Source organism: Petromyzon marinus, chromosome 28 (assembly GCF_048934315.1).
Source record: "Petromyzon marinus isolate PM22_M1 ecotype Great Lakes invasive population chromosome 28, UKy_Petmar_22M1.pri1.0, whole genome shotgun sequence".
Taxonomy (NCBI): domain Eukaryota; kingdom Metazoa; phylum Chordata; class Hyperoartia; order Petromyzontiformes; family Petromyzontidae; genus Petromyzon; species Petromyzon marinus.
Genome location: NC_133694.1, coordinates 11801105 through 11825757, shown reverse-complemented (window position 1 = coordinate 11825757; position 24653 = coordinate 11801105). Strand labels below are relative to the sequence as shown.

At 48.8% G+C, this 24653-nt stretch overlaps 1 protein-coding gene and 1 long non-coding RNA gene across 2 annotated transcripts in view; one reads left to right on the top strand and one right to left on the bottom strand.

Moving 5' to 3' along the window:
* The window catches only part of LOC116947030 (uncharacterized), a 118963-nt gene extending 113411 nt beyond the window's left edge, over positions 1-5552 (bottom strand). Inside the window, exon 1 of the long non-coding RNA XR_012945582.1 lies at positions 5447-5552. This is a non-coding gene — a long non-coding RNA (uncharacterized LOC116947030). The remainder of the gene's footprint in view (positions 1-5446) is intronic.
* Positions 1-24653, top strand: part of LOC116947028 (putative oxidoreductase YteT) — a 338553-nt gene that overhangs the window by 225612 nt on the left and 88288 nt on the right. The gene's annotated exons all lie outside the window — the stretch shown is intronic.

Sequence of the window (24653 nt, the reverse complement as noted above, 5' to 3'; positions counted from 1 at the left end):
TTACGGGACCCCTTTGTGTGTGCCAATTTTAAGGTAATAATACACGTGTTGAGACGCTCAAACACTAAATCGACTCCTATTACAAAGGCATCGAATCTGTATAAACCACATTTTGTAACAACATGCGAACATATATATGCTTTGATAATATTTGCGTTGCTCTTGAAAGTGACCGGAGACGGCCTCTTTTTGTGTCCATGTCTCAGCGGTGCTGCAGTACCAAAGGACTTCAAAAGGCGAACAGTACAAGGGCAATGCAAACCCCAAAACATTAATAGCTCTGGTTAAGCAGTTATATCTACGGGCCCTTTTTGCCAATATCAAGGTTGTGAATAAAGAAAATGATTTACCCTGGATCTCCCCCCTCCCTCTCATGCACCAACTTGCACTGACCCAGCATGGTGAAGTATGGTCAAATAACCCCCCCCCCCCCACCATGACTGACACGGTGTGGAAAGGCGTTCATCCAGCAGTGGATTGACAACGTTCTGTGCGTTATAACTGTCTAATTATACATTACCACCAGAGGAAGAGCACACTTACATACTTGGCTGCGGATTGCTCTCATCTCAGACCCTTGCTAAATTCACGTGTCTTCCTCCACAATAAATGTCAGAATAACTTTTGCCTGTAGTTGGGTGGGTCAATGCTCACCGTCATGCGTGTTTAATCAATCATCCATTATGTCATTAAAGTGGACAACTTATTCTTACGAGTGGTATTTTTTGTATTCAATACCCTCCTGTCCTGTTAAATATTGAGTGGCCAGGGCAGGGTTCACTGGCAGAAAAATCGTCTGGGCTCCCAACTGTGAAGTTGTAAGTTGTAATCCGAACCCAACCGATAACCAAATCATTCAGCAGGCATCTGATCTTACCAGCCTTCCGAGGTTAATTTCTATGCCCTATGGAGAAGGGTCATTGCCCAAAGCTTCGCCCTTCATATGGGTTTTTTTTTACTTTTAATGCCACAGTGTTATTGGCATTTGCGTTGATCGTTTCATTGCTAAACAGGGTTGAGCCAGGATAGTGCTCGGATGAGCGACCACCACACTTGTACAACGGGTGCTATATAGGCTGCCACTCTGTTGTTCTCTACTCTTTGCTCACATATATCCTCGGCCACCTTCACCAACCCACACTGACCAGCATGGTGATGTATCGACAGATAACTCCCACGACCTTCATGGCGCGGCGAGGCTCTCATCCAGCAGTGGATTGACAAAAGGGGCCGCACGTGTGCGTGTACAATCCCAGCCACTTTGGCTAATTTCATAATTCCTCCAGGGTTGATAAAAAAAAATGTGTACCACGTTGTGGGAAGTCGACTGGTTGTACCTTAATAGGGAATATAGGGGCACCATTGTGGCGAGATGTTAACTTACCTGGTATGCAGGAGGTCGTCGGTTCGATCCCGACCATGACACTTGTATATTTGGAGTTTGCATGTTCCCCCCGTGGTCATATGGATTTTCCCCCGGGTCCCCATAGTTTTCCCTCCCCATTTAGAATGAAAGTGCATTTAGAATATTTGGCTGATATAAATTGGCACAATAAGCCGCATTCGTTGAGCTATCATTTTTATTTATTGTATTTATAATGTTTATGCGGCCTGTTGCAAACGTTGTTTTACAGTTTTTTTGTTTTGTTCATGAAACCTGATTCAAGAGCTTCTTAGCTCACAGAACAATTCTAAATAAACTGTTTATAAACTTTTCATTTGTGGCTAGGTGGCTTCTGAAAAAGAGCTATATAGTTCAGTGGGCCTCACCTGGTAAAATAAAAAAAAATGTTACGTTTTTAGTTAAGGGAATTGACGGAACGGTTTGGGGACGCCTCCATCCAGCCAGTGGAGGATTGATCGTGGCTGATGATGATGACGATGACGATAAGGAAATTTGTGAGACGTGTTAATGATGTGCTAATTGTAATGGGCCGCTCGCTGGGTACGCAGCAGCGGCAGTGGCTGAGAATCCGTAGCCATCGCTCAAGCGGAGCTGCCCGAACGCTGAATCTGAGACCGTCTGCGGCTAAATTATAACCAATTTTCCCACACGCTGGGATATCTCGGCGTGCGAGACTTCTCCAAAGCAAATAGTCTCCACGCTGCTGCGTTGGATATGATGGCACGCACTCGGCTAATGTTGGAACCCCACGGTTCAAGCTGCTGCTGCTTTTGTAGCAACAACACTACAACTATACTCTTGCAGTCACGAAAGCTTCAAATCTAAACTATAAACATTTTTTTTGTATTTTACCAGGTAAGACCCCACTGAGCTATCTAGGTCTTTTTCAGAAGCGACCCGGTTTTCACAAATGGTAACTCAACGAAGTGGCTTATCATCACGTGGAGATTTCTAGCCAAATACTATAAACGCCTGACGTTCATTCAAAATGTTGAGGGAGAAAAAAACGGTGAAAAATCCACGCGACCACGGGGAGAACATACAAAATCAAAACATACAGCCGTCAGGGGCCGGGATCGAACCCAGGAAACTCCCGCATCCCAGGCGAGGTGAGTTAACATCTCGCCACCGTGGCGCCCACCCCTGGTCTGCGTCGTGTCACCCGCACGGCCGCCAGTGCGGGAGGCACAGTGCCTCCCGTGTCCGCACGCACGCACACACGTACGGGCTCTTGCCTGATAAAATACTTACACCCCTCACATTCTTTCTCGGTGGGGGGGGGGGGGTGCTCCTTAAGTGTGGTATTCAGTGAAAGCGTCACTCACATCCCTCCTCCCCTCCCTGTTTAAAGATCCATTGTCACGCTCAGCCAGGGCTTTGTGGGGCCTCATGTCTTGGTTAACTGCCACGGGCGGAGAGCAATATACCCCCACCCCCCCGCTGGACTTTTAAGTGCACACTTAAAAAGCCTCTCGCAGAGGCCGAGTGTAAATGCTTGGCCTTCACAGTTCTCTCGATTGCTCGCGCAGACGGAAGGACGCACAATAAACTAATGTTTTTGAATGAGAGAAAAACAACTGGTGCAGGGATGTCATTCATCGCTAAAGTTTACGGCCCTCATCTCCCAAATAAACGCGGCGAGGTTCGATTCATAATTCGTTTGAAAGGATTTCCATTGTTGCGTTTGTTCACGTTGACAACCTTATTTATTTTGGCAGCGTCTGCTGGAGGAGGGCGTACCGCGCGCGCATTGTTGGCTTTGTAGGCGCGCGGCGGCGAACGGCACCCAGGAATCAATCGTGATATCGCGATATCGGTCGCGGATGCCTTTTTTGTTGCACGTGCATGTGACAAACGCAACGCAGGGAAGTTTGTTCAAAGTCTCAGCCGGTGAAGCTGAATGACCGTAGCTGACGCTGCTGCCCTCTGCGGGGTGAATCGGGGCCGGATTTTTGGAATTTTCTTTTTTTAAGCATGAACAGAAAAAAAAATTCACCCCCCTGCCTCTCACTAATTAATTATCCGACTATTATAATTCAGCGCAAAGGGGCAGTGTGATGGACCGATAGACCCACGTGTAGAAGACTAGAACAGTACGAGTTCACGTTGTTTTCACGTAATTGTTTTGGCACGTACGCTTCCGCGACCAATATTATTCGTGATAAAGGTTTGTTTGGGTTAGATCGCCACCACCCGACATGGCCAGTAAGGGTTGTCACGTAAACAAAACGTGTTAATTAGTTACTACTTCAGCCCACCAATGTGTTGGAGAGTAAATCCATAACACACTCGTAACGAATTGCCACGTTTTGATTACGTGACAAATCCCTTACTAATTGGATGTGTCGGGTGGTGGCGGGTTTAACGACACATTTATACTTACGCGATCTAACTCCAAAAACCCTCGATTATGCATGACTGTAATTGCTTTTGTCATTTTGGTGAGCCAAAGTCATTCTTACAAATGAGACATTTCCTGTCTCTTGCATTCTCACCTGTTTAAACAAAATACACTTAAAATAAATCTGCTAAGTGGAATGACTTCGCTCATCATCTCTCTGGGGTGCGTAAAATCAGTATCGCTTTGTGGGGCGGTAGCAGTGGATTGTTCAACGAAGAAATTGGCCACTGTGGCATTTCCATCACTGGCTTGGTGCCACAGAGAGGAGTAACACATCATACGATTAAGGAGATGCTTTCATTTCACTTGTCCATCATCATCGGCCTTGGTCAATTCACTGTTGGATGAAGTCCGCCGCGAGCCGCCACCATCTCATAATCCAGTGATGCAAGCGATTAACTTTAAACTCGGTTAATCATTTAAATGTGGCGGTGCGTGAGTCCGTCTAATCAATACTTTCTAAAACAAAAAAAACCAAGCACTCTTTTGTTAACTCCTAATCACTGTAACTTAAAATAACTTTGAACAACAACAGGAGTTGGTGTACCCTTGCGTGCATTTATTCTGCAATGCAGCTTACAAGACAACGACAAAGATCCGCTGTATAGCCTTAGCAGACTGTTGGGGCAAGTGCTGTTTATCGAGCACCTACGAAGGCAATGCAGAACACACACGCACGGATCCGATCCCACATCGTGGAGTGTTATTTATGTTTGAAGCCAGTTGTTTGTTCTTTGTGTATGGGATTAAAGGCAGGGGGAGGGGGCTGTCTATGTTGTTGCTGGTGTTGAGTGACGATTATCTGAACCGGTCCTGGGCACCCCTTCGGTCAACTCAGCCTCAAATGAGTACCTGGTGCGGTGTGTAAAAATCGCCACCGGGGACACGAAGGCGGTCAAGCGTGGTGCTGGCCACCCGCTCCCTCGTGTGCTGTCGCGGCCTTCATAGGTGCTCGCTAACAGCACTTGCCCCATCAGCCTGTTAAGGCTGTACGGGGGGATCTTTGTCTTTGGTGTTGAGTGGAGATGTTGCGGCTCGGGGCGCGGTGTGGCTTCAAGCTGGGACAGACAGGATGATGGTATGCATTTTTTTGTTATTTTGGCAGTTGGGGAAAAAAATACTTTTTAATTTTAACAGTGGGGGGGGGGGGGGGGGGGGGGGGCTCCTGCACAGACGGTTGACGGCTGGGATTGAACCATGTTTTGAAACGAGCCAGTGGGGGGCGGGGGGGATGTGGAAAGAGGTTGGTGCCTTACAACCCGTGCTGGGTCCGAGTCCTCCCGCACATGCTTTGTGTGTGTCGCGCGCTTTTGTGTCGCGTAACCACATGCAAGCGTCGGTGGGGCCCGGTGGTGGTGGTGGCGGCGGCTTCCTGCTGCCCCCCTGCTTTTCTCGGCAGCAGTTTTTTTTTGAGAAACGGCGGTGGCTGCGAACCATGAGTCTTGCCAGCCAGCGGAAAAAATACACAGCAGATGCTCGTGCATGATTCCGCGCTTTTAATACTCAACTATAAGAGGAGTGGATAACATATTTTTTGGGAAGGAAATACGAGCGTACAGTTATTTCTGTTTATACAGAAGTTACTCTCTCGAACGAATTAATTATTTACATAATATATTAAACTTGGCCCGCTTACTCACTTGGGATAGATGTGGGCGTACAGAGTTGAGTGATGTCTTGTTTTAACGAGAAGCGACCAGGGAGAGGATCCTGTGGCTTCAAGACTGCGAGGGGTTGGTTACGCGGCTGCGCAGAACTTGCCTGTCGTGTGTTTCTGGGTTGTGCCCGCGGATGTTGTTTGGCACCCACGTCCTTCCAACAACATTGCGGCAACAAACCTCAAAGTAGTGAACCTAGCATGGCACAGGCGCCGTGGTGACGTCACCGTCACTTAGTGTCGAATGGCGGTTATTGGCACAAACCGAAAACATCAAAGATCTGCACCCACGCAATTGATGATGAACTTTCCATGACATTTGACTTAGGTCAAAAACACTCACGGCCAGAAAAAAATCACCACACTACTAATTTAACGTACTTATGTATGTTGAACTTCTTTCGCACCGTCCGTAGAAATGTTTGACGTTTCTCAACTTTCTTCCTATTTCTCAAAAAAAATTCAGCAGAGAGTTCAGATGGGGTCAACAGTGATGCGATGGCAGAGGGCGGAAGAGTCAGGTCGCTCAATGCAATGCCGCCTCGTTTACGATCATAGCTTAGACAACGGCTTTTCCTCATTCTGTAGGATAGCCTGCCATACCTGTCAACCCCTTATCAGTGGCTACCTTACTACAGACCAATCCAGACCTCATTGGTCACCCCGTGGCCCTTATAAATCTCAACGTTCATCCTACAGAGTCCCATCACAAGGGAGAAACACAGACAAAAATAGTTTTGCCCGTATTGAAAACTCAAATTCCCTGTACAAGAATACGGGGTAAACCATATGGGTCGGCAGCTGTGGCCTGCTCGCAGCCAAGAAAACCATATCGAGAACTCAGACTGGTACCAGGGCCTTCTCTTGTGCTGCACCCACATCCAGGAATGTCCTCGTCATGACCAATCTTAACATCCCACACTTACCGCCTCTAGCCCTGTTAATAATAATTACATTTCTTTTGCGACTTTTCATCAAGGATCTCAAAGCGCTGTACAGGACACAGCAGCAGCAGCGGACACTCAGCATAAAAAATATATAAATATATTTTAAGAATCATTTACGAAATTAACTAAAGTTTAATAAGCGGAGGCCGTGCCACCATCGCTGTGAACTCTGTAGCCGAGCTCCATTTTGTTCGAGGCCATGCTGTGCGCACGGCTTATTTACACGTGTCTGTGACAGGAATTGCCGACACTTTTGTTGATTTATATAGAAGCACTGTTTATCGTTTATTCTGTTTGCAGTGAGTTCTGGCCTGGTTTTTGTGTAAATAATTATTTGTTGTTTGTGCTCTTATTAGTTTGGGGCCGTCCATAAATGACGTCACGCGATTTTGGACGATTTTTGCCCCCACCCTTCGTCACACCGCGTCACAAAAAGTCAGACCCCCCCTCAAATATGACGTCACAAAGCTCTGCCCCCCCCCCAAAAAAACATGCTTCATCAAATCGCTTTAAACTATTGTCATTGTAGTGCGTATTTAATGTGGCGCTGCACTCTGATGTTGTAGGAGAAAACATTTATTAAAAAGTCTATTTAATTAAGTAGAACGTTGTCTATATTTATTTAAAGTTGCGCATTTTTATGTGACGTCACATTTTTAAACCCCCCCCTCGTCACACAGCGTCACAAATGTCTGACCCCCCCCCTTGGTGCTTGACGTCATTTATGGACGGCCCCTTTGCACATTTCCTCCCCCTTGAAATGTCCTGCAACTGCCACCACTGCCTATATGGCCTTGGGCCATGGTCTGTGCGTCTGTGTAACTATGGATCTGTGCGTAACTCTGCGTATCTCTATGTAACGCTGTACCTCAATGCAACTGTGGATCTCTGCGTAACTATACTATCTCTATGTAAATATGGATCTCAATGTAACTCTACGGACCTCTGTGAAACTCCATGGATATCTGTGTAACTCGATGTATCTCTATGCAACTCTGGATCTCTGTATAACTAAGTATGTAAATGTAACGCTATGGGTCTCTGCGTAACTCTGTGGATCTCTATAGAACTCTATGGATCTCTGCGTAACTCTTTGTATCTCTATCCGATTCTATGGATCTCTGTAGCGTCACGTAACTGTAAGTCCTGGAACTGCCGCCACTGCCGACGGCCTTGTCCTGTGGTTGTCCTTGTAACGGAGCTGCTTAGCTCAATGGGGCTTTAGCAGCTGAGTTTGAGTTTGGCTCAAATAAGACGCCGATTTTCCCGCGACCTTCCAGTTACAATCCCACGGGGCGTGTGGTTAGCATGGCCCTCCTGTTACAGTGCGATTGACTGCAGAGATAAACCCGTGACAATGATGCTTTTCCATTAGGGCATGCGCCCGCCAGTAAGATAAAAAATTTTTAGCTTAGTTTTGTTTGTATATTTGTAAGTGATTTGTTTACCTTTCCTATAATTTGCACTCCAATCGGGGTTTTGTATTGTTTGTTGTAACGATCTGATCCGCCCCTAATTGGACATCTGTGAAAAAGAGCTTTACAGCTCATCGGAATCCTCCAGTAATAAATTAGCAGTCTAATTCTGAGTAGTGCAGCATATCAACGAGTGCACGGTTGTATAGCGCACGTGTGCGCCCTCGTGCACAGAGGCGTGACGGCATCGGGTCCCACCGCCCTCATTGTCAGCCGTGGTCTCTCCGCTGCTGGATGAAGCCCCCCCCTCCCCCCCGATGCAACAGGCCGTCTCGGTCCTGCGCACGAGCCGATCTCGCTGCCCCATCTCCACGCGGCGGGCGGGCATAGTCTCAGCTGCGTTTCACTTCCTTGGCTGCCATTCCGTCGCTCCTCTCGACCAAAGGCCGTTGTTCCATCAGGGCCCCCCGACATTACGTGGAGGTTCGCCTGCAGTTTCCATGATTGCCACTGGAGGGAGACAGGGCCTCCTTGCTTGCTTGCGTCCAGCAGCTGTACGGATTCACGTTTGCCTTCCAGTCTGTGCTGCGAATAACCCTTTGTGATGGGGAGTAATAAGATTACCAAAGAAACGTTTAGCAAAGTAATCCCATGCTCTCACTTCGACTTGGAAGCAATACGCTTATCAGAATCAGAATATGTTTTTTTTATATATACTGGAAGAATCCGATGAGCTATAAAGCTCTTTTTTCACAGATGTCCAGTAGGGGCTGGTAAGCACGTTACAACAACAAACAGCACACAAACACGTAATAGGAATGCAAAGTACAAGAAAAGTAAAAAATTACCCAAACACATACAAATAAAACACTAAACCATCACAATCCAACCAGACTACGCCCACTGAGGTATGAACTTATTTTTCCGGAGCGACCTGGCCACAAATGATAGCTCAACAAAGTGGCTCATCATTTGGACATTTATTGCAGCAAAATAGTCTAAATAGTCCCAACGGATGATTCTAAATGTGAGGAGAAAACCCGGAGGACCCGGAGAAAAAAATCCACGCGACCATGGGGAGAACATGCAAAATCCAAATATACAGGCGTAAGGTTTAGGGCCGAACCCCCGACCTCCTGCATAACAGGAAAGGTATTCTTTTTCACTGCCCAAATAAAATGACTGGCCCATCAATCAATGGCCCATCGATCAATGGGCCAGGACATACTGCCGGGCGATCGAGAAATATAAGGCTCAATCATGAGGTCGTAAGTTCACTTGCCTCTATTCTGGACAAAAATGTAGACGATGGATATTAAAGTCTGTGCTTGAGTCGACAAAACACAGAATGTAAACACACAGCCCAGCGGTAACGTGTTCACCGCCTGCTGTAGAGGTTTGACGGTTCAAATCCGGTGGCCGCCCTGGTTATTAATGCCTGTGTCATAACCAAATTTGCCAACATTTTTTTTAATTGCCCTCTTTTGGAATATACACAGCAGTCATTGCCCCCTGCAGTGAACAACTCGGCATGTCACGCGATTCACGTCGAGTTGTCTTGGGTCAGGGATCGGGAACCAAAATGACAAGAAGAGCCATTTTTGTATTATTCGGTAAAAACGTAATATTTCAAGAGTCGGTAGGTACTTATTAAGTAACGTCACGAAGCAGTATTCAAAGAGCCGCATGTGGCTCAAGGAGCTGCAGTTTGTGGACCCCTGTCCTGGGTAATAATAAGAACACCCTATTATTTTTTTTCATCAGTTTTTAGAGCAATGCACCAATGAACTACAATACCACGGTACTCTGCACCAACAAACAGCTACAATTACATCCTGCAAATACAGACGAGCACCTTCGCGGGCCACTGCGGCTATTTCCCACAGTGCACACACCAGGCTTTGCATCTCCACGTATCTATGTATACTGTATATACTCTTTGGTTCTTTCGGTAAAGTCACGTAGGTACAGCGGTTCTCCTGTTGTATCTGTTCCACCTGATGACGACAGCTTGTGTTGCGATCGAAACGTCGTGAATTATTTTATTTTTCTTCCTACGTGACTTTACCGAAAGAACCAAAGAGTATGGATTCCTGCAGTCACGAAAGCTTCAAATAAAGATTATACTGTACATGTTGAACTTATTTCGCACCGTACTTAGCCAAATGCGCTAATCGGATGTGCGGGGGGGGGGGGGGGAACAACAGCTGCGGAGATCTCTCGTGGGGCTACCACGCGTGATGGTGACGATTCAATCACTGCCCTGCTGCATTGTGGCGTCCATCCGCTCCTTCCCGTCCCCGATGCCCTTTCGTCATCCCTAAGTACCCCTCTATCGCTGTCACTCATGCCTCAATCCTTGCACGCCCCCGCCATCTAAGTCATTCTCCTGTGTCACCGTTTTTTTTCTTTTAACTTGGTCAGGATCCTTGAGCGAAGGTGCTCTATAAATATAAAATGAGATTAGAAATTAGATCACTGAAGGTACCGCACTCCCACTGCTGCTCTCAATCACGCGTGACCCTAAGAGATCGGATGCCGAGTCGGCGACAGTCCTTACACGGATGTTTTACGCGGATGAAATGTGTCAGAGTGCAACGTCGCATAGTCCACTCGCGGTGGACTGCTGGGCGGGCGGATATGCGAAAATGTTGGATTCGTGAACATGTCTAGAAAATGACAGTCACACTGTAGTGCGCAAATGGGTCGCTGCGTGGAACGTGGGCCAACGCGTTGCTGTGCTCTCGAAGCGAGAGAATGTGCGTGAGATTAAGGGTACAATCTGTTCTCCTACAACGCGTAGTTTTCATAACGCGAATTGGATCTAACGCGATGAATGTATTAGGGAACACCAGAACAAGCGGATTAAGAAACGCACAAACACATTTTTTACAATGCGGATGCGAACTGGACACAACGCGATTGAATCAACGGAACTACGTTGCGCGAGTAGGAATAAACAGCTGTACTGCTGCCTCGGCGTAGCATCACACAAAGGCATTGGGATGCTGCTGGATGCTTGTAGATGCTACCCACGCGCCTCGGTCTTTGCTCAGCCTGCATTACGCATCTCACATGTTATCGCGGACTGTGCTTTACCCTGCATTATACATTATTTATTATAACGCGATTTTTCCATAACGCGGTGTTTTTTCCATAACGCGGTGTTTTTTAGGAACACAACATCGACCGTGTTATAGTCGAACAGATTGTACATCACTCTTCGTGTGACAAGTTGGGATTTCTAAGCATCTGTAGAAGGTAACCGTTGCCGGACAGGTGCCTAGGTGGAATTTGTAACGGTCAGATATGTAAAGTTGTGTCTACCGTACCTTTATCTGACTACTCAACACAGTTGTTAGGAACACTGTGTGTGACCTTCAAAGGAAAAATATATAATAAATATATAACAAGTGACGTTTTCGGCTATAGCCCTACTTCGTATGTATGACCTATTTTGCTGTAAGTAGCCATCCGTGCTAATCTATGAGCTATGAAGAAGGGCCATTGCCTGAAACGTCACCGATTAAATATTTTTCCTTATAGGCCACACAGTGTTATTGATGGTTGCGTTGATTTGTTTTTATTTGTGCTTGTGCACTGCTGCCAACACAGCAGCAGCAGAATCGCCAGCATCATCATCAAGTAATTGTGACCTGCGGTGGTTTGTAAGTTTTTTTTGCGGAACACGTTCGTGTTCGAGGTATCCACGTCAGAAAGCTGGAGGGGAGATGGGAATTAGTCCGGCACTCACTACCCCACAAAATATAAAGATCCCCCCTATAGCTTTAACAGACTGTTAGCGGGCACCTATGAAGGCCGGCACGGCACACAGGGGGGGTGGGTGGCCAACACCACGCCCGGCCACCTTTGTCTCCCAAGTGGCGATGTTTACACACCGCACCAGGTACTCATTTTAGGCTGAGTCGACCTAGGGGAAGCCCAGTACCGGTTATGATAATCGTCACCGGTGTTGGCCGTGAGCGGGAATCGAACTCGGGTCGCCGGGATTGAAGCACAGCGCGCTAACCTCTGCGCCACCGCTCCCCAAGGGGCATGCTGCCACCACAGGACGCCGCTTGCAGTAGCAAAGGTGACGGAACATGCCACTAAAATTAGAAACGCCGTGTTTCCCGCTCGACAATATTTCTCTCGAGTACCTCCCCCGTGTGGAGAATGACTGCTGCGTTGTGAGGAGTCGGCAGCGGTCCTCCCCCATGAGAGATTGGCGCCTGTGATGCGAGAGTGAAATTTCCACCGCGGTGCCATACGTATGGTATGCACATTTAACTTCTTTCGCGCTGTACGTAGCCAACCGTGCTAATCGGAGGTGCGGAATGAGCCCGCACCCCGCGCTGACCTGGGCAAGGCGACACCACGTTCACTGGACGTGACAATTCAACTCCCTTCCTCCAGCCGTCCGTGCTGCCCTCTTCTGTCTGCACCTGTTCAAATCCTCTTCTTCCGCTGCCTGTGACCGACCGCCTCTCTGCTAAATAAACACGCCTGCTGTTTCCGCACCGCGTCTCGAGGTGCAGTCGCGTGCGGACGCTACCGTGTACGTGTGTAACGCCACACCGGGTTTGCGGTGTTGGTGCGTCAAATGGAGCTATGCGGTGTAGGGAGGGTGGTTTCTGGGCCGAGGTCAAAAGTTGCCTCTGAGCTTTCCTTTGATGCCTCGTGACCGATGCGGCGATCGATCGCCCTGCGCCCGGCACCCTTTGCAGACACTGACAACCGAGGGCCGCGCTCTCGATCACGAAAACGTCGCGGTGCCTGCCAGAGCATCGGTGAGCGACATCCTCCCCCCCTGGCTGCCCACTGGACGTTGAACTCTCTCTGTTCCTGCCTTCCTCAAGTGGTCCCGGCAGCCGGCTCCGACTCCGCTCCAGTTCACTCGCCGCGGCCCCAGTGCTGCCTCTGCATCAGGACAAGTGGTTTGCCACTGCCTGACCCTGTTCACGCCGGCGTTCGTACCCACGATGGATCTAAAAGCGCAGTGGGATATATTTGTTGACTCCGTCGTTTCCACTCTCGTCTGGTGTGGTTGATGTGTAGCGGTTCACGTGCGGAGAGTGTGATTTGTAATGTTGCCTGGCTTCGTCTGTGTACAGTGTTCATGCTAAGTGATTATGATTTACAGCCTTTGTCAATTAACTGCTGGATGAAGGCCTCCCCATGAAGTGTAATTCATGAGAGTTGTTAAACCATATTTCACCATGCTGGTCAGTGCAGTGCACAAAAAACACAGATGCCACTGCTCCCTCCATGTAAATATGAGTCTGTGGTTATTTTCAGTTTTTTTAATTTATTAGGTATAGCCCTGTGAGCCATTCAGCTCTTGAATCGGGTGCAACCGCAACAAACAAAAACATGAACAAGAAACATCTTATATATGTGTGTGTGTACACGTGGCGTGGCGGTTAGCGTGCTGTGCTCCTAACCCAGCAACCCAAGTTAGATTCCCATTCAGGGCCAACACCAGTGAGGATTATCTGAACTGGACCTGGGCCTCCCATAGGTCGACTCAGCCTCAAATAAGTACCTGGTGCGATGTTTAAACATTGCCACTGGGGAGACCAAGGCGGCCGGGCGCGGTATTGGGCACGGGGGACCACCTTGCGTCCCGTGCCAGCCTTCATCGGGACTACTCACAGCACTTTCACGACCAGTCTGTTACAGGCTATACGGTGGGGGCTGAGGGGGGTCTTTGTCTTGTTGAAGAGCTCCATCCGAGGGAAGTTGGATGGAGTTCTGCGACGCGTGGGGTCACGTTCTGCGTGACCCCCGCGTGTCGCAGAACGTGACCCCTGCGCGTTCGCAGCCCTAGGATGCGATCACGCCGTTGCAATCACCATCGTTGTTGTCGAATCGTTGGACGTCGCGTTTGTTTATGCCGCGTGTGCGACTGTGCTTTTGTCTCGGTCCCATCGTGGGGTTCAAGAGGTCGTCAGGACGTTGTGCTCAGGACGTCTCGCCATTATTCCCCACCGGGGGGTTGGTGCAGCTTGAATTAGCGTTTTGTGGATTTGTCGCTGTTATGTCTCCCTTGTAAAAGACCATTCCAGAAATGTTGTACATTGACACATTTGTCAATAATCACCGTGGCCTTAAAAGGAGAAATATATATTAGGCGACATTTTAGGCGATGGCCCTTCTGCCTGGCACGTCGGGAGGCCAGAGAGGTTGAGTGGATAAGAGTTAATGCCATACAAATTGATTCCACATATTCGGATTAATTGTTCAATGGGCCATTCTGCCCATGTATGTGAGCAGCAACCTACTTGCTCGTTTGCCTTCTACAGATACCTCGTTGGCCTCTACAGGTGGGTGTTTCACACGGGCGCTGTCTCAGCCTGACCCACCAAGCCAATCTTTGTCACTGTAGCACAGGGAAAGTACCACCACCACCAGTGCAGAGCGTAGTCCACCGATGACATTTACGGTGATTGACGATGGTGATGATGATGATGACGAGCTCAGTGCATTGCTGAAATGCCCGCGAGGAGTCCATTGAGTGGCTCGCATGGCCCCTGCACCCTCAGGGCACACGCCGATAAACTGTATGATTTTGAAATATGCCTCCCGTCACGCACCTGGCCATTGCAAACGGTAGAGCGGTAAAGGAGCACCAGAGTCGACGAGCCGAATTATTGGATCAAAAGCCAGATTCTCTCATACTTCACGCGTCCTCCGCTTTCACCGCACAAGCTTTCAAACGACTCCCTCCGTTATTTGGAGCGGTTGAGGAGAAGCTCTCCGGACAAGCAGACGTACGTACGTTTCATTCTGTGGTGCTGCACATGCTGCGTTGGCAGTGGTGCAGAAGCACAGCTAACACATTCGTAAAAAGTACCGTGGCCCGAAAGAATGCAAAAAAAATAGGTGACGATTGAGGCATTGGCCCTTCTTCATCGCCAAGAATGCGTACATATGCCCAGATGAGTTACACGTTACGCGACAAAATAGATCAGCAATCTCTCCAATGTATAAATACAAATATTTATTACACAACCCATGAGCAGCACTGGCTTCTGGAAGTGCCTAATTTCAGCAGCATTGCTTCCACACAAGCAGAGCTCTGGACCGACTTCAACAGAGTCTAAAACTATTTAAAACTAAAACTAAACTATTTTTTTATTTTACCAGGCAAGGCCCACGAGCTGTTCAGCTCTTTTTCAGAAGCGACCTGGCCACAGCGAAGTGGCTTTTCACGTGGAAATGTGTAGCAGCCAAATACTATAAACACGTGATGTTGATTCTAAATGTGGAGGGAAAAACCGGAGGACGCGGAGAAAAATGTACATGACCATGGGGAGTTATCGGCAAGGAACCATCTCTTTTTAAGACACGGGTTCTTAGTTGTGTGGATCATCGCGTATGCTGTGGGTGGGTTTGCACGTCGGAGTCACCGGTGGAGATGAGTGCCGCCCTGCACCTGATTGAGGCTCTCTGTCGGGTCTGTGGGCTGCGCTCTGCAGCTTTGCTCAGGCTCAGGTGTTCGCGTCTTTGCGAGGCGCCCTTGTCTCTAAACTAAATCCTTTTTAAAAATGTTTTATTTTACCAGGTAAGGCCCCACTCAGGTATATAGCTCTTTTTCAGAAGCGACCTGGCCACAAATGATTGCTCAACGAATTGGCTTATGTGGAAATATATAGCAGCCAAATTCTCTCGACGCATGTTTCTAAATGCGGAGGGAAAACCCGGAGAAAAATCCCCACGAGAAACTCGCAAACTCCAAATATACAGCAGCAGGCGTCAGGGTCGGAATGAAATCCACGACCTCCTGTATACCAGGCGAGGTAGTTAACATCTTGCCACCGTGGCGTCTTACATCGCGGTCGGGCGTTTGGACACCGCAGGGAATCTTTCCTTCACAGCACAGGAGCAGACCCAATATTCTCCCTTGTACACAAGGCACTTATTTATACCTTGTACACAAGGCACTTATTTATACCTTGTACACAAGGCACTTATTTATACCTTGTACACAAGGCACTTATTTATACCTTGTACACAAGGCACTTATTTATACCTTGTACACAAGGCACTTATTTATACATTGTACACAAGGCACTTATTTATACCTTGTACACAAGGCACTTATTTATACCTTGTACACAAGGCACTTATTTATACCTTGTACACAAGGCACTTATACCTTGTACACAAGGCACTTATACCTTGTACACAAGGCACTTATACATTGTACACAAGGCACTTATACCTTGTACACAAGGCACTTATTTATACCTTGTACACAAGGCACTTATTTATACCTTGCCAGCAAAACCGTTGCATCGCGGTGCTAGTCCATGAGAACAATCGACGCTTTGTTTAAAAAGTGAGGTGGCCAGGAGATAGCAGCACAGCAGTGGATTCGTGAATCTATCTCTAAGCATGGCCTCTCTCTTGGGTACTCCAGTTTCCTCCCATATGGTAAGCAATCATGAATGGGATTTGCTAAACGTCCCCTCTTCATGGCCCTCCTGAAAAAGCGTCCTGAGGCTTTCCTGATTAAACAGAGGGCATTCATTTTATTCACTCCCCCCCATTTAACTTTACCCAAGGACCGGATTTAAAAAAAAAGAAAAATATCAAATTCGGCTGCAGGAGATTTCCTAACTGGGGGTGGTGAGCCGTGACACCAGCGCACACCGCGACCTGCGCTTACAGATGAAGTCACGGGATGTTTCATTATATTATCTACTTTTCAGCAGATGGTACGCGTTGGTAATCCCCTACCCCCCCCCCCCCCCGCTGGAAATTTCCCGGGAGGCTGTGGTAGTTGAACGGTCACCGGTCGCACGCATGCGGACTTGGCTCGGCCGGGCTACCGTGCTCGCCGCTGCGCCACCCACCTGTCCACAAGTCACTTGGGGGCTTCAGCACTTTTGCAAGTTGCTGGTGTCCTAATGGCAAAGGGTTCCCGGTGGTTATTGCTTAGATTACAGGTATTTCAGTGGCCAGGTCGACGGTGGTTGCTAATGCTGTCCTTAGTGACTCTTGTCACGCTATAAAAAGACAAAGATCCCCCGTGTAGCCTTAACAGACTGTTGGGGCAAATGCTGTTTGCGAGCACCTATGAAGGCCGGCACGGCACACGAGGGGGTGGGTTGCCAGCACCATGCCGGATCGCCTTTGCCTCCCGAGTAGCGGTGTTTAAACACTGCACCAGGTACTCATTTGAGGCTGAGTCGACCTCACTGAGGTCCAGGACTGGTTCAGATAATTGTCACTTGTGTTGGCCGTGAGCAGGAATCAAACTCGGGTCGCCGGGTTCGTAGCGCAACGTGCTAACTGTTACACTACCGCTCCCTACAAACCTCACTATACACAGTGTAAGACAACCCTGTTCCACACTGTGTATCCTTAACAACGAGCGGACTGCTCGGCAGTCAAAACGCAGAAAGCTGGCACAGTAGGGGGTCACAGGTGGTGTATCTGCCAGCCATCTCGGTCCGTCAACCCATGGCACCTGGGTTTGTCCCGTGATCTGTTCGTGGGCGTTCGACATTTTCGTGGCCTTAAAGTGCACATAGCCTGGCACAAGCACCATGGTGATGTCACCGCCACTTAGTGGCGAATGGTGGTTGTTGTTGTTTAACTTTTACTAGGGGTGGAAAATTGTGTGGGTGCCTTTTTGCCTGCCAGGTGGCTCAGCGGTCCAGCGAGCAGCCCGGAGCCGGTAGGTTGCAAGTTCAACTCCTCCTGGTTCGGCGGATTGATTCAGCCCATTATCCAACCAGGGTCGATAAAATGAATACCACTTTGTGGGAAAGTCAACAGCGGTTGTCCGACGTATAGTCTTACTCCTGTCATAGGAAATTGCCTTGGTGCTCATTTACGAAACTAAACTTTTCTTAATTTGACCAGGTAAGGACCACCGAGCTATAAAGCACTTTTTCAGAAGCGACCTTGCCACAAATGATAGCTCAACTAAGTGGCTTATCACGTGCAAATGTAGAGCAGCAAAATACTCTGAACGCGTGGTGATGTTGTTGATACTAAATGTGGAGGGGAAAACCCGGAGGGCCCGGAGAAAAATCAACGCGACCACGGAGGGAGCGACACGCAAACTCCAAATATACAGCAGGCGTTAGGGTCGGGATTGAGCCCAAGACCTCCTGTTTACCAGGCGAGGGAGTAAGCATCTCGCAGGAAATCAAGATGAGCGGGAAATCACGTTGAATTGACATTTGTCTTTTACGTATACAAATATTGGGGGGGGGGGGGGTGGTGGTATGAGAATGCCTACGGCCACCGCGGTGTCTGTCCCTGCCCGCGGTGTGGTGCGGTGCGTGTGGTGAGCGGTCACGGACACTTTCTGACCGCACTCAGCAGTGGCGGGCGCCGCCAGGCCGCCCCGGGGCCTCCCACAAGGGACGGCCGGCGACGGCGCTCATTAACGATGCGCCTTTAGATTTGTTTTCGTAATCATTAGGCAAAAGCCAGACTTGCCATCGGCACACACACCACGGTCGTGAGCGCCGCGGTCGTGAGCGCCACGCCGAACGTCCGCGGCGACTCGGGGTGGGGGGGGGCGGTGAATTTTCGATGGTTTTGCCAGTGCCAACGAGAGCCTTCTCTTGCCCGGGCTCCTCATCGTTTAACGCTCGCCGAGCGCTCAAATTAAAAGGCACTCGCAGGGTGATTTGCGAATGTGGTTTTGTGACTTTCATCCTCACCCGTACAATATCATGGGTGGTTTAATTTTTGAATGTGCAATGATATTGAGGGGACTGTCGTTGTTGTCTTCGTGTGGTCTGAGACTGTTGTTTCTGCCTTGCTCAAGCCTGGGAAATGGTGTGCCTACATAATTTGAGTTCGTATACTTGTTTATTATATTTTTTGTTAGTGCTTTGCTCACCATTGCTTTACTTTGCACTCCTATCCTAGTGTTGTTGTATTATGTGTTGTTGTTGCAACGTTTTCACCCCCCCCCCCCCCCTGCTGGACAGCTGTAAAAAGCGAGCTTCATAACTCATCGGATTTCTCGAGGATAAATAAAGATTCTGATTATGTAAAGACAAAGACCCCTCCCACCACTCAGGCCTTTCACTGACTGTTGGGGCGAGTGCTGTAGGCTAGCACCTAGCAAGGGCAGCACATCGCGCCAAGGGGGCGGTGTGACCAGGCGCCATGCCTGGTCGCCTCTGCCTTCAAAGCAGCTCATGTTTACACATCGCACCAGGCACTCAATTGAGGCCGAGTCAACCTCGGGGGATCCCACGACCGATTCACATTTTCACCACTGATGGTAGCTACACTATATTCTTGGGTCTTTCCTGCAGTCACGAAAGCTTTAAGTCAAGATTTAAACGCTACACTGTCATATAAATAAACATGCAACGCCTTTGAACAGATTTAAAATGAACGATGGTTTTATATTGCCTTGAATAACCCCTGGCCGCACTCGTGATTTCACGTCGCACGGTGAAAATCATCGGCAGTGAAGGCTGGCACGGCGGCGGTCGACCAAGCAGACTGCTGTGCACACGACGCCTCGCAGACGTGGGACATGACATGCACACAGGCACGGGGATTCAATTGAATCGCAATCCTCCTGTACTGGCCTCTTGCTCCTAAAGTCAAGTTGTGTGCTTAAAAAAATAATTAATATAAACGTTCGACTTTAGTTGCACGGCCAACTTTGTACCCGTGGCACTCCACATGATTTAAACTGCAGTCTCCAACTATTATTCGTAACTTTGTCTCTCTCTCTGGCCTCTCTCTTTATAGTCCTGTCAAGAAGGGCCATTTGAACACATTGTAGGCTTTCGCGACCAATTTTATCCACAATAAATGTTTTTTTTGGGGTAGATCGCGTAAATATAAATGTCGTTAAAACCGACACCAACCGATACGGCCATTGCCTGAAATGTCGCCAATGAAATATTTTTACTTTTCAGTCCCCCCCGCGTTGTCGACACGGAACGTGTGGAGTGTTTTTTGCTAATTGTGCCTGTGCGCCACTTCCAACCCAGCAGTGGCAGCGGCGGCGGCGGCAGCGGCGGTAGCAGCGGCGGTAGCAGCGGCGGCGGCGGCGGCAGCGGCGGCATCGCCAAATAATTCAACTAAAAGTGTCGATGGTCGTCGGTAAATCCTTTTTCACGCAGACCGGTGGAATGCGTGTAAGATGATATTTTTCCTTCCCCCACTAAGTGCAAATGGAAAAGCCGCCTCGCGAATTTCCCGTCGCCCACATCCCCGTCCGTGTGTCGGATCGCGCATCTACCGCGTGCTCCTTGCAAAGTAATCTGGCTGGGAGGGCAATGTGGGTAGCGTGCTTGGAATTAGGTTGGCCCCGCTGTGAGCCAACTGCCCTTTTATTTACGGGCGGATGAAAACGGCGCACCACCTTGTGGAAAGTCAACGTTGGCCACTGAATTGACTGGCTCCTTTCCATACGAATGTGGAATTTGCATCTCTGGCTGAGAACTGACACTCGAGAGAGGCTGCGGAACAGTTTGGCAATTTGACTTTGATCAACCGAGAGGGCCGTCTTAAAATCACCAAACAGCAGGGCTCCCATCGTGCTTTTGTGGAAATTAAATTTTGTATCATTAATGTCACTTTGTTGTTAGCGAGACGGTTTGAGGAAGCTGTGAGACAGCCTCCAAAGGGACGTCGTGCTGCGCATGCCCTTTTACATTTTTATGTTTAAGTGCGTGTGAGTGTGCGATGCGAGTTTCGCGCACGCGCATGTGCGCGCGCGTTCACGAGTTTGTGCGCACGAGAGTGTGCGTGTGTATGTGTGCGTGGGCATGTACGTAGGTGTGTGCGTATGATGTGTGTGTGGGAAGTCACCAGCAGTTATCCTATGAAGTGAGTGGCCTTGACAAATGGAAAATTTCGAATTTGGTTTGAAAATCAGTGTGGAATTCCGCCGACGGAGATGACGAAGACCACACCGCGCTCATTTGAGCGTTCGCTTTGGCTGGAAAATGTAATTCAGTGAGTGACCCGAGCATACCCAGGGCATCCCTCACAAAACGAATAATCTCAAAAAAAGGTTCTGAGAAGGTTACTCACATGGCATTGATTGATCGGTTGCTCATCGCCATTAGGATCATCGCCGCCATCGTTATTCCTGACCGCGTTTGGCGTGAACTGTTTTCTGCGGTGGGGAGGGGCCCTCCTCAATCCCCCCCTGCTGCACCGCTCTAAATTTAGCGGCAATTAAAGACTGGAGGCTGGAGACAACAGCGAGAGCCGGGCCCCGGCCTGTTGCGGCCCTCCCTGCCACACGCGCGCGCAGAGGTGGCGGCGCTCAGATGGGCTCGGTGCCCCGGGGAAGCGCGCGTCCGTAGGAACGTTTAATAATTCACGGAGGGAGCGCGTGCGCCTCGGTGGCGGTGGACGGGCGGGCAGCTAATTAACCTGCGCCCGCGTTTTGACACGGAGCTCGAATGCCACCGGGCCTGCGCCCCCTGCTCACACCGCACACGGAGTAGCAGAAGGCGCGCGAGCCCGTTTACCTATCGACTGCCCTGTTGACAATAGTGCCGCGTTGTGTCATGTGCTGGCAACGTTGTGCCCGTCGGCGCTCTACGGGAAAGGGAGTCAAGTCGAGGTTGTGACGCATCGAAAAAGATCGAGGAACGCGAAGGGAGGAGAGAAAGAATGGGGAATAAGAGGGAAAGGGATTCTTTGGGACACGGGAGCAAAGGATCAGGAGAGATGAGGATGGGGGAAGGAGATGCTGCGTTTAGGGCCTCGGTGCTGTTGCGCACAGAGCAGCGTCTGTTTTCAGAGGGGGCGGCAGTGGGAGGGGGAGTGATTCAGAGTGGGGGTGTGGCCACACAGAAGTCACTTGATTTTACGGGATGCTTGGGGCTGATGTCGATAAGAGAGATACGCGTTGTACAGGGAGCCTGCCACGGCGGTTTAATGATTCGCACAACGGATTTGCAATCCAAAGGTCGACGGTTCGATTCCATCTCCCGGCGTGGCAGTTGAAGCAACGGGGCAAGTTTCTCAAATCCCCCCTCGTACTGTATGAGTGGTAACACCACAGTCGATCGGTAGGTCGCGTGCGGCGGGGTAGAATATTGGGTACTACCCACCTTTCCAGATTTAAAGCTTTCGTGACTGCAAGGATCCATACTCTTTGGTTCTATTGGGTAAAGTCACGTAGGTAAAAAATAAAATAACAAAAAGCCACGACGTTTCGACCACAACACAAGTGGCCTTCATCAGGTGAAGGGACCAACCTGTCCGGAGGACAGCGTTGGAGTGAAAAAAGTCAAGCGCAGGTCGCCTCCTTTAAGCTGAGTGGGTAAACAGAAAAGACGCCTTGACAAAGGAATTAGCATAAAATGTAAAGCTGTGCAAGCTCGCAAATAGAATCAAAGATACATTAGCACCACCGTGAGAGTTTGGGATGCCACTAATTGAATGAATATGCTGTACCATAAAAAATTCCTTTAACGTTTGGTTCGATTTAGAACATTTTTCCAATGGTTGCTTAATTTGAAGCCATCTTCTCGGTTGAAATTGTGTCTGTGTTTGTAGATCTGGATTGCCTCGTGAACAAATCTCTGATAAAAACCCGTGGGCTTGCAAAGAACCTTGGTATCGGAGAAAATTATATCGTGATCACCCACAGCGTTGTAAGTCACAAAGCGACATGTCTCTGACCGAATTCGCGAGCACAAATCAGATTTGAAACACGGCAAAACGAATTCTTCTGCCGTAGCTGATCATTGTTACAACGCTGTGGGTGATCACGATATAATTTTCTCCGATACCAAGGTTCTTTGCAAACTCACGGGTTTTTATCAGAGATTTGTTCACGAGGCAGTCCAGATCTACAAACACAGACACAATTTCAACCGAGAAGATGGCTTCAAATTAAGCAACCATTGGAAAGATGTTCTAAATCGAACCAAACGTTAAGGATTTTTTAATGGTACAGCATATTCATTCAATTAGTGGCATCCCAAACTCTCACGGTGGTGCTAATGCATTTTTTATGCTATTTGCGAGCTTGCACAGCTTTACATTTAAGCTAATTCCTTTGTCAAGGCGTCTTTTCTGTTTACCCACTCACAGCTTAAAGGAGGCGACCTGCGCTTGACTTTTTTCACTCCAACGCTGTCCTCCGGACAGGTTGGTCCCTTCACCTGATGAAGGCCACTTGTGTTGTGGTCGAAACGTCGTGGTTTTTTGTTATTTTATTTTTTACCTACGTGACTTTACCCAATAGAACCAAAGAGTATACTACCCACCTCTTCCAACACATATGACCATTGTGGAAGAGTAGACCATATACCCTCCAGAGCTCTCTCGAGTGGAGGCCCATGCCTGCCGGCAGTGGTGTGAGCAGGCCTACACCTTGGTCTGTCTACCCTTTATTGGATACAAACACAGAATCGCCCGAGAATACCTGTATTATTAACGACTTCAACTTTAGTTGGAAATTGTTTCAAATGGGTGCTATCCCTCCTCACGTGGGGTTTCTTCTTCTTCCAGGCACTCTGGACACGTGCATTCAAAAGTCATCAGTCAAACAATCCCAGTCGCAGGATCCTCTTGACGAGAGTGTATTGAGACTCGAGTGAGGATCCCACGGGTAAATAAAGCAAGCTTTGCTCGGAAACGTCCACAGAGGTTGCAAGGCCAGTTGAGTTAGAGTTCTTGGTTTTGCAATCATGAGCATCAGTTATCACATATCCACTGCTGCATGAAGGGCTTCCCCATGCTCTCACCAGCCCTTGTGGTGTGCCATGAGGCCATCATCCATCTTACTCCTTGCACGTCGGCTGATCGCATCACTCCAATCTCCGTGGTGGTGGACCCTTAGGGGCGGGTTTCCATCCTTTGGCTGCCCATTGCCTCACCAGCCTCGCGTGTATCGGGCCGTTATCCCTTCTGGCAACTGTGTCTTGCACACGTCCACTTTGCATTTTCTCAACGGTCAACGTGGCGTCTGGAATTTGTGTCTGTGCTCTGGTCTACGTGTGTGTCCGCTCGTCGGGTCTCTCGGCATAATTCCCAGGCCGGTTGGTGCCCTTTTCAGATTATTTTTTTCCCCCTTTTTCTTTGTCGGTGTACGTCCGTCATAGCAGGTCGTATGCGCCGATGGGACACTTTCTGAATTAAACAAATTATTGGGTGATGCTCCTCTGCTGGTAGCGGTGCACAGGCGCAATTAATAATAATATAAAAAACACCGTCCTGAAAAGAAAAACAGAAAAGATGTTATCGGCGACGTTTTCTGCCGATCGTATATGTTTTATTTTAAAGCACTGTTGTTCACGAGTGTGAGTGTACATTATTCCGTCGGTACGGTGGTATATTTTTTATTTTCTTATGAATTTCACTTTTCCAAGAGCACCCCAAAATGTTCTCTCTCTCAGCTCTCATACATTGCCATTTTTATCCCATTCTGACTTTTCCCTAGGTATGAATTACTCGTTTGTATTTACCAGTTGCGTCCCACCTTCAAATACATGCTCTTTATTTTCAACCGGTCTGATTTTAAACGGATATCACCACCCGCCACTGACGTTGGCCGTGGTCGGGCATCAAACTCTGGGTCGCTGGATTCGGAGCACAGTGGTCACCCCCCTCCCCACCTTGCACCAACTGGCACTGAGCAGGCCGTGGGGGAAGTGTGGTCAGACAACAACAACATTGTGGATTAACTGATGTCGATCATTATCAGGCGATGGTAAAGGCGCAGCCCTGCAAGTGCTCACTCGCGCCACTGTTGGCGGGAGGGCGTCCACTGGACGCAGCTCGAGAGAGTCCCTCCAGAGGACTTTCAGCCAACTCTGCCACGCCGGACAAACGTCTTGGAAAAGACGGGGAGTGCCCACTC